Raw genomic sequence first — 10,603 nt, forward strand, 5'->3', positions numbered from 1 at the left:
ATACATCCCCCCACTGTTTTCTCTTCATAGTCATGGAGGTTCTCACTAGAAGCCCTGAAATGCCTTTCTCCTAGCATTAATCACTCCACAATTATTCTACCCACACCAGCCTCCACCCTCTATGTACTTCTGTTGCATTTATGGTCTCTACTACAATGTTTAGCTTTATAGTCTATACCTCAGACAACAAATGAGTCTTACCTCCACAATTAGATTTTAAGCAACTTATGGGAAAAGGTTATGTTCATATTTTTGTGTCACTTATAGTACATAGCACAATGTTGAACACATGTAGGGGTTCCATCATATTTCACCATTGATGGATTAAACCAGCAATTCTAAAACATTCTGGTGTCATAATCCTTTTATACTCTTCAAAATGACTGGTGCTTAAAGATCAGCCGCCATCATGAACAACACAGTAACCATCTGGACCAGGAATTTCATGACTAATAGACTACTTCAGCAGAAAAAAATGGTCATTGACATTCTTCACCCTGCAAAGATAACGGTACCCAAGACAGAAATTCAGGAAAAACTAGCCAAAATGTATAAGACAACACCAAATGTCATCTCCGTGTTTGATTCAGAACCCATTTTGGTGGTGGCAAGACAATTGCTTTTGGCATGACTTATGATTCTTTGGATTATGCAAAGAAATATGAACCCAAACATAGACTTGTAAGTCATGGCCTGTATGAGAAGACCTCAAGAAAACAGCGCAAGGGACATAAGACCAGAATGAACAAAGTCAGGGGGACTGCAGTGCTGGGGCTGGCAAAAAGGAGGAGTAAGTCTTCTTCAGGGACTTCATCTATGGTGATTATGCAGATTTTTTCACAAAAAAATTTAGAAGTTCTTTGTGAAAAAAATGATTGAGAATGCAAAGATATTTTGTTTGTGGGGGTCATATCTATCCAACACTTAACCATATTAAAAATTTTAACTGAGAAAATTCTAAAATATCACTGCAAAACAAAAAAACAGAAGTGTACTTTTTGTTTTACTTCTGAACAGATGTGAGGTAAACTTTGGGATTTCAAAATGATAAATCATTGGACCATATTGCGGTTACAGAGGTTATACCAGGTATATATGAAGATAACTTACAGCACAGGAGTACTTCAAACAACTGAGTTAATCTCAAAAATGTATGCTTATACCTCTAAAACTACCTTAGAAAATTCTAGAAAACACAAGGTTATAGAAGCATACAATCCATAGGCCATTAGAGCAATAACATTACCCCATGTTATGTAGTCCCTGGAAAATTCATTGTACCCTCATGAGAGAATAGGACTGAAGTAGACATATAACATTCTAGTAGTATAAAAATAGCTTGACTTCATGGAAAGAGACTCGGGGATCCCTGAGGGTTCCAAGATTGGACTTTGGAAACCAGATTAAATTATAGTCTTGGTTAATTAGATGCTTAAAGATACTCATTACACAAAATCACTACCAGAGAATTATAGAAAAGTTAGAAACTATTTTATAGTGATAGGCATATTAGTCATGCAGAGCTTGATTAGTTATTCATCTACTTGTATTAGTCATTTAGTTACCCAGTTACTGGAATTCAGTAAGTCCAGCCCACACTCAAGGGGAGGGGACTTCCGAGGGTAATACTAAAAGGCTGAGGTCACTGGCTTCCACCTAAGAGGCTGCCTACTATAGCATTTTCTTCATTGAAAAAGGAAAGGTATGATTCAGAAAATGAATAATAAGCAAAAAGCCAGTTCCTCTCATTATTCAGTTCTTTTGCCCAGCTTCCTCTTGTTATATAACACAACTCCTTTCTTCCATGTTTAAAATTCCTGTTACCAATGAATAAAGTGGTTCATATTGGTGAGAAGGGCCTATTGAGATATTTTAAGATTAGAGCTTGATGGCTTTGGTTCCTCTTACTTCAAGTTCATCAGATTGTCTATTTTAATAAACATTTCTCATCCATGGCTGTGTCACACTCCTGGTTGTCCTTCAAAATCCATATTTTCCATATTTCTGACCACATGGTCACTTAGCCAGCAATTACATTTCCCAGGTTGCTTGGCAGCTAGCAGTGGCCACAGGCCTAAAGTGTAGGGTAACGGGATGTGCAAGGAAGAGAGGTATACAACTTCTGTGTCATCACCAACTTAGGAAGGGCTTCCTGAGCTGGGTTTTGGCTCATCTCCCTCCCTACCAGCTGGAAGCAGTGACAACCTGAGCAGCTCGGAAGCCATATGTTGGGATGGCAGATCCATCCTGGCTACATGGAGCAGAGTAACCCCTCCAGCCTGTATCAGCCAGACTGTTCCTTGGGAGAGAAACAAACTTCTCATATTTAAGTCACTGTCTGGGGGGCGTTGTTTTTTTTAAGAGCTTCGTTATTCTCCAGTGATTGCATTCCACATAAATTAGACTAGGAAACCAAGCAGAACTGTTTTAGTTTAAAACACTCTTTTAGTCTATAGCAAGGGAAGCTGCAAATGTGTGGGGACAGGGCCTATGTGGTAACTGCACTTTTCCATTCCATTTTGCTGTGGACCCAAATTTCTCTAAAAAATAAAGTTTATTACTTTAAAACAAAACCTTGTTTTACTCTTAGTAAATAACAAAAATATTTCATTCAGTCATTTATTTACATCATTCAATATCTATATGAGCACCTACTATGTGCCAGATACACTGTGGATATTGTTATGAAAACTACAGTTGCATTTATTGTCCTCATGGAACTTTCTGTTTAGGGAAATCAAAGTTAAATAAGCAATTATGCATGCATTAATTGATTAAAATTGTGGTAAATGCTAAGAAGAAAAGTATAGAGTGTTATGTGAGGGTATATAACATGAGGCTATAACCTATGAAGCTTTAACAGAGATTATGCACATTTTAAAAGAAAATATATGATTGCTCAATAAAAATACTTTCACATTTCATACATTTTTATTTCTTGAAAGAGATGCCCTAAGCCATAAAACATAAAAGTTGGTATGTGGCCTTAGCATCAGTTTTGTCATCTATAAAGTTTAGATAAAATTACAGTTAACTTTCATATGGTATTTAGATTTTCCTCCCTCCTATATCTTCATCTCTACCCCAAATTTTCACATGCATAGTATGACTTAATTTTTTACAACAGCTATTTTTTTTTCCAACAGCACTGGATTTAAATAAGAGATTCTCTGTCCCCAACAATAATCTGAATATGTATGGAAAAGGACATGTGTATTCATATTTCAATGAGATAAAATAAGCCTGAAGGAGAAATCAAGCTAAGACCCAAGAGAATAAGTTTAAGATCAACCTGACATTTCACTTTTTTGTGTTGTTCTGTGAAAAATAAGAAAAGCCGAATATCTACCCTTCACAACACTTTGCTAATGTACTGATGACTCAAGTAAATTTGTGAAGTGCTGTGAGTTCTTTGGAGGATTGCCAGACCCCATATAATAGGTCTCGGGAAAGACTTACTGAAGACGAGAAGTTGGAACAGTTGTGGTTTTCATTTACTGTGGCATCAGTTGTTCTTTTGATCTTCTGTAATTATTTCCCTGTGGAGATAACATTGGATATAGACTGGAAAGTTAAAACAGAGATAACTTGAAGCTTTATACCTATAAAGAAGTCAGAGAGGCACCCTGGCCAGTGGCCCAGTTGGTTAGAGCATTCTCCTGATACACCAAGGTTGCGGGTTTAATCCCTGGTCAGAGTACCTTCAAGAATCAGCCAAAGAATATATTTAATAAAGGGGACAACAACCCAGTGTTTCTCTCCCTTCCTCTCTCCCTCTCCAATCAGTGAATAAAATTTTTTTTAAATTCAGAGAAACAGTATATAGTCAATTTAGCACATAGACACTACTACATCCAGCCTACTTGATTCAAACTCTGGCTCTGGCACTCTCTAGCTGAGTAAGTTATTTAACCTCTCTGTTCTTCCATCTCCTCATCTGCAAAATGAGGGCAAAAATAACATTGACTTCCTAAATTGCTGTAAGGATTAACTGAGTTTTAACCCATGTGGAGTTCTTAGAACCAGAGTTTGACATGTGACAAGTGTTTATTATTAGCTATTATTAATTCCACTTGGATAACATGTTTCATTTGCAACAGTTAGAAAATGTTGAGTTAGGTTAACCCATTAACGAAGCGGGTAACGTGGAGCAGTCGTCCCCAATCTTTTTGGCAAGGGGCAGGGAGAGACAAGAGGAGGAACTCAGGTGAGCTTCACTCACCCTGCTCACGGGCTCCCTCACCCCCCATCCCCTCGCTGGGTGGATAAGGGTTGGGGTGGAACAGGAGGCAGAGCTGAGGGGAGCTTTGCTTGCAATGGGTTCCTAACAGGCTACAGCCAAGGGGTTGGGGACCCCTGACATAGAGGCAAAAAAGGAAGTGCAGAAAAGAGTTCTTTGAATGATCACATGTTTTGTTCTCAGAGAAAACTTTTTTATACCAAATCCCAGAGGCTCCACCTGACTTTGCCTTTTCCTGGTTAGAAAAAGGAAAGAAAAATATCATTCCTTTTTTCCTGCTTTCTGTTTTGGTTAAACTTGGACCCCTAAATTTAAAGCATGGCCTGATCCAATTAAGTTTTCCCACCAAAGCCAAAACTTCACTTGGAAATACATTCTTTCTCGTTCATAGTTTTCCCTGCATCATTGGAAAGAATTTAAAATCTCATCAAAAGCACCAGACTTTCTCAGCAAGTCACACATTCCCAAAGCCAAGTTCAATCACATCTCTCAGTGAAAGGCACCCACTCTCCAGAAGAAGAGTGACATCCGCCTCTCAGCACAACGTAAATTAATATCACAGCTGCCACTTTTCATACGGAAATCAAAACCAGCTTTTCAGTTTGTAAACACAAACCTCACAGACCCACTGTAGGATAGTGTTTCTAAGTATCCTGAATTTGCAACACCCAGAAAAACCTCAGGAGTGTTATTTACAGCATTTGCTTCACAGGGAGGAGAATTAACATTTCAGTGGTTCGGGGAACAAATGCACTGATAGGAAAGAAAGCTAGCAAATTATTTAATGATTACTTTGTAAAAATATGTCACTGTGCAAAAAAGTGTTCGGAGATCCATTGAAGGCCCCTGTCACTGTATGACACTTCTTCATTATCACTTCAATAGCCACGAATCCAGGGGGTGGGCACAAACTCTTACTATTTGTTTCTTCTATGAAACACTTCATATACGAATGATGACTTTTGTCCTTGGAACCCCACTCCAATATTTTAGAAAATACTTTGTTCCTTCCTTAAAGCAGTGTGGTTTTTTTTTGTATCTCAAACATTTGATATGCTGTTTTCAGCAGTAATGTCGAGTGAACATTTATTTGCCTTTCACCATTCCTGATGAAGTATTATCAGTAACATAGTCTTCCCTAATTACACCTTTAAAAAAACATTTACAATGGGATAAAATAAGAATACATCAGATTGTCTACCCTTGGCAATGCTGAGTGAATTTTAAATTTCCCTTTTCACAATTCAGCCATCTCTGTGGAACTCTGAGGGCAGATTAATGCTTTTCTGGTACTTCAGTGTATCAGAACATGGATTTGCCGACAACAGCTGCAGCAAATTCCCCTGACTGAGAAGAATTACAAGTATTATCACCTAGATCATTAAACTGGGTTCATAGATTGCAGAATGTCTTCAATCAATTCATCTAAGATAACTTGAAGCCAGCTGGACCCCCTCAGTGAGAACTTGACTTAATTGGGCAATAAGTGGCTGGAAAAGGTGCATGCTATTTGATAAAATTACCAAGTGAGCAAGTGATTACAGTTTGGAGAAGCACTGAGTGTAGACTGCAGGTCAGCCCTTTCGGGGAGGGCTAAGTTAATGTCCACTATTAAGTGCCGCTGTGAAAAATGGTGGCTTGCTTGGAGCTCAGATGGAGAAGAGGATCCAGGTCAGGCTTCAGCTGATAGAGTGGGTGAGAGGCACACATTTATCATCTCTTTGGCCTCATTTCTGCCTTGGTAATAGTCCCACACTAACCACTTCTGCGGTTGCCTGATTTTCTGTCTCCCTTTCATTTTATTGGCATAACTGAAAATATTACCCCAGCCAACAAATCCATCTGGAAAGAAAAACCACTTTTTCCTCAATAATGTCCCAAGAGTCTTTTCCACAGAAAGGTTAAGGAATCAAGAAGTTGAAGAACATACCATTTACACATACATATCAATAATTATCTCTTCCTCCAGTGAGGATATTGAAGTGTTACTGTTTGCATGTTAGATGTATACATTTTATCAGCACAGTTTAAGAAAATGGGCAAATCAAAATTGGAATACCAGACTGGTGGCAGAAATTATTAAATAAAACCACTCTTTCTTCATGTTGAAACAAAGGTTTCTTAACATATTGCTTCCAGGGCATCTTTTTTCCTGGTGCTAAACATTTTAGCCAGTTTGCAAAAAAGGAAGGAAGGAATGAAGGAAGAAAGGGAGGAAGGAAGGAAGGAAAGAAGGAATGAGGGAAGGAAAGAAGAAAGAAAAAACTTTTGACAGATTTAGTTCAAGATTTCACGTTAACAGACCTGCAACAACACATTGTCACTTGAATTATTGGTGTGAGACAATAATATGGCATTATTCAGGGGGACGCCCCAAGATGACAGTTCCAGCGCACAAGGTACTCATTTACTATTATCAAAAATATACTTGTTTCATGGATTTTTACTAAACATATTAACTTTATTAAATAATCATAATCAAGCAAGTAGAAAGATGGAAAGTAATTCAATCCAAGGAGTCTGCTTTAACTATAGCCTAAGCAATCAGACTTACCTTAATTCTGCCTCAAATAAATGAGTTGACCATCTTGCAAATGCCAACTGCATCATGGTATCCCTTCAACTCTGTTTGTTAACTTACTTTTGGAGTTATGATCAATGATTCTGAGCTATATTGTGCTCATTAGTGTGTCATTTGAGGAGATGTAACTGGTGTGCTATGGAAGAAATCTGTACACAGCACTCAGTCATGTTCACTCCATTCTAGCCACACAGACCTTCTTCCCCAGTGAGAAATGTAATACCACACTGGGGCCTTTGCACCTCCTGTTCCTTCTGTATGAAATACTCTTCCTCTAGTCTTCAGGCCTTGTTCACAGGTCACACCCTCAGAGACCTCAGTCACTCCATGCAAAATAGCCACCTGCCATCCTCCCCCATTCCTTGCCCTGCTTAATCTCTACTGATACGATATGGTATGTTTATGTGCTTATTTTATATCTCCACCAGTAGAATATGAGCTCTATAAAGATCAGGGCATGATTTGTCTTGTTCATATCTATAACCCCAGTACCTGGCATATAAGATATACTCAATAAACATGAGTGAGTGAGTTTCTTGTCCAAGAGCCATTAAGTATGTAATCTGAAGGTTGCCATAAAGACAAGTCACCACATGCTCACCAGAGGCACTCCCAAGTAAAAGTGTCCTGTCAGATGACCAGGGTAGTTCAAGAGCAGCTCTAGCACAATTTCATTTCTGTGCAGCTCATCACCCTTCTCAAAATCCATGTCCCCCAGGGCCCTGTCTTAGCCCAGTTTATTCCTCCTTGAAGCCCTTTCCCACTGCCCCTGCCTTTAATCTCTTTGCGCTGCCCCCACTCTTATCCTCTCTCTTCTCCCAGCCACCATTTCTTGTTTGATTGTCATCATATTCCCTCTTTATTCTTCTTAATAGTTTCCTCTCCCCATATCATTTCCCAATTAGTTTGTAAGCTCATTAAGGCAAGAAATAGGCTCCAGGTGACTTTTCTCATTTCTCGTTTTTTCAGTTTCATAAAAGGTAAATGATAAGTATATGAAAAAATTAGAAATATTTTCAAATAGAAACTGTTCATTTACATAGCAAAAGCAGCTAACTTTTACCTAGAACCTAACTCAGCCAGGCAACACATATTCCATTTATGGAATGGAGCTATGGCATTTATTCCTCCCAGCCACCATAGAAATGATTTCTTTTTTTCTTTTTTCTGTTTTTTTTTTAATCTCACCAGAGGGCATTTTTTCATTGCTTTTAGAGAGAGGAAAGGAGAGTGAGAAACACTGATGCAAGAGAGAAACATCAACTGGTTGCCTCTGGTATATGCCTGGCCCCGGAGCACACATGCCCAGATTGGGGATCAAACCCGCAACCTAGGCATGTGCCCTGACCAGGAACCAAACATGCATCTTTCGGTTGCAGGATGATGCTCCAACCCACCAAGCCACACTGACCAGGGCTAGAAGTAGTTTCTATTGCTGATCTATATCTTACTAATGAAGACACAAGACCTAGAAGAACGAAACTCTTGGACAAGGTGTCAGAAAAACTGGGTGTACCTGAATGTGAACCAAGTGTTTCTCTCCCAGAGCCTGAGCTAATAAGGGCATCTTTTATTTTTAAATAAGGGCGCCGAGATTGCTCGGTGGGCATCTGTGACTCACAGCCTTTTGACTTCTCTGTGAACTCTCTTTACTTAGGCCCCAAGTCTTCCAAGGACAAACTGAAAGTCAAATATACTCTGCAATATATGTTTTAAATTGTATTTTTTTTTTATATCATAGCCATGAACTAGGTCCAACTAATGAAAAAACAAGTTGTTTTCAAAGCGGTGGCTTCTAAATCATCTCTTTATGCAACCTAAATCTGCACTGATTTTCTGAAGAGACTTTCACCTCCACACTACCAATCTCCTGCTTATAATTTTTTTTTTTTCCAGAGTGATCATGAAGAAAAATAAGACAGGGTTTGGAAATCATCTTTACAAGCTTTTTATTTTTTACTTTTTTTTGTCTTAAAAAAATAGAAATTTATTTCTACTAGTTCTGGAGGCTGGGAGGTCTGAAATCAAGACAACAGCATGATTGTATATACATTTGCAAGCTTTTTGATGGCCACACTATTATTCTATCAGCTGTTTGACGTGAAAATCACCTTCTGGGCGGGAGAGCAAAGCAGTTATAATTTCCTCCCCCATCTTTTATTCCTAGAGTATTTCAGTGAAGAGTTAAATCAGAGAGCACTGGACTGGCACACACATTTTTTTCCTACCCTGAGATATTTTGGGTGAAAGGGCAGCACTGAATTAAGCATTCAGTGTGTTCAAAATCTGTGACCTGGAGCTGGTGCCTAAAAGCATCATTGATAACGGGGTTGGAAGCACATTACTCTTTCCTGTTATTTATCTCATCCTGCCTTGGACAGTCTTCTCCTCGAGTCATAATTATCCCGCTAGGAAAACTGTCCCATTGTCTGCTAGACTTCACTGGCAGGAAGTTTTTCTTGCTCTTTCTGACTGTATCCTTTCTCAGCAGGGCCCATTATTTCCCATTTAATTAGTAGCACTTGATATAAATAGCCTTTTCTCTTCATCCTGTTGTTTTCATTTAAATAATTACACAATACAATGTTCTCACTCCCTGCAGGCACGTGTTCTGGAGGCTGATAAATAGGGTAGAAAACCACAGGCTTCAGTATTTCTTTCAAGCATGACCCCACTGTTTTCAAATGAACAAGGCAAATACCTTTGTGCTGATGGTGGACCTTCAGGAACACAGAAAATTATTGATTCCTCTAGGAAGAGATACAGATACCAACTGGCCAGGAGGCCAAACTACCCAATGATACAGTTATTGATCATTGTTGTTCAATAGAAGTCCTCCTCTGGCCTGGGCACCATGCAAATGCTGAGGAGATGGTGGTGGACAAGCCAGAATGCAGACCTTCTCTTCATGGGGCTTACAGCCTGGACTCTAGAAAGAGAATTGGGGGGAGGATCTCAGACAGTGCTTCTCAGACATTTATGAGCACATAAACTTATGGGGCTTTGTTAAAAGACAGATTCTGATTCCGTAGATCTGGATTGGGTCCAAGAGTTTGTATTTCTAATAAACTCTCAGGTGATACTGTTGGCCCAAGGACCACACTTCGAGCAGCAAAGGTTCTAGAGAATGGGGATCTAGACTCATCTCTACTGCCAAGTGACTGTTTGTCATTTGGACAGCTTCTTTAAAGAAGTGGTGGGAGAATCAAAGTGGCAGAGGAGTGAGTGGAAGTCACACTGATCTCCTCCCAGGACCAACCTGGAATTACAACTAAATTGTGGAGAAATCACCTGGAACAAACAACTAAACAAGAGCGAGAGAGGAGCCTTATAACCTCGGAGACAGAAGAATCAGCTTTAGCACAACCTAACTGGTAAGGAGTATGGTGGAGACTCAAGAAGGCGAGCAGGGCACCCGCGGGCGGCAGCACCAGAAGGATATTGGAAGGGCCAGTTGGATGCCTCTGAGGAGAGTGGGGTCTAAACCAAAAGCGGAGATCTCCAGCCTCCAGCACCAGAGCCCCAAAAGTGCACAGATAACAGCCAGCTGCGAAAAGCAGCACCATTGCTCTCTGCCAGAGATGGGCGGCTGGAGACACAAAGAGCTGTTTAAAGAGCCAACATATAAATTCTTATTTGCAGCCACTTACCCTGGTCTCCTGCAAAGGTGGGGGCAGAGTGGGCTGGAGATGCCTGAGGAGAGACTGGGGAAGGAAGCTTTGGGGAGAGAACTGAGAGAGTGGCTGGAAGGATCCTGATGCTGACTCATCCCCCATGTGGCA

General features: G+C 39.8%; 1 pseudogene; it reads left to right on the forward strand.

The window, feature by feature from the left end:
* Positions 1–409: 409 nt before the first annotated feature.
* On the forward strand, positions 410–9,804 carry LOC129085754 (40S ribosomal protein S24-like; annotated as a pseudogene).
* Positions 9,805–10,603: the final 799 nt, after the last annotated feature.

The sequence above is a fragment of the Pteronotus mesoamericanus genome, unplaced genomic scaffold (assembly GCF_021234165.1).
Source record: "Pteronotus mesoamericanus isolate MK-2021 breed Mesoamerican mustached bat unplaced genomic scaffold, CSHL_Meso_final scaffold_31, whole genome shotgun sequence".
NCBI lineage: Eukaryota > Metazoa > Chordata > Mammalia > Chiroptera > Mormoopidae > Pteronotus > Pteronotus mesoamericanus.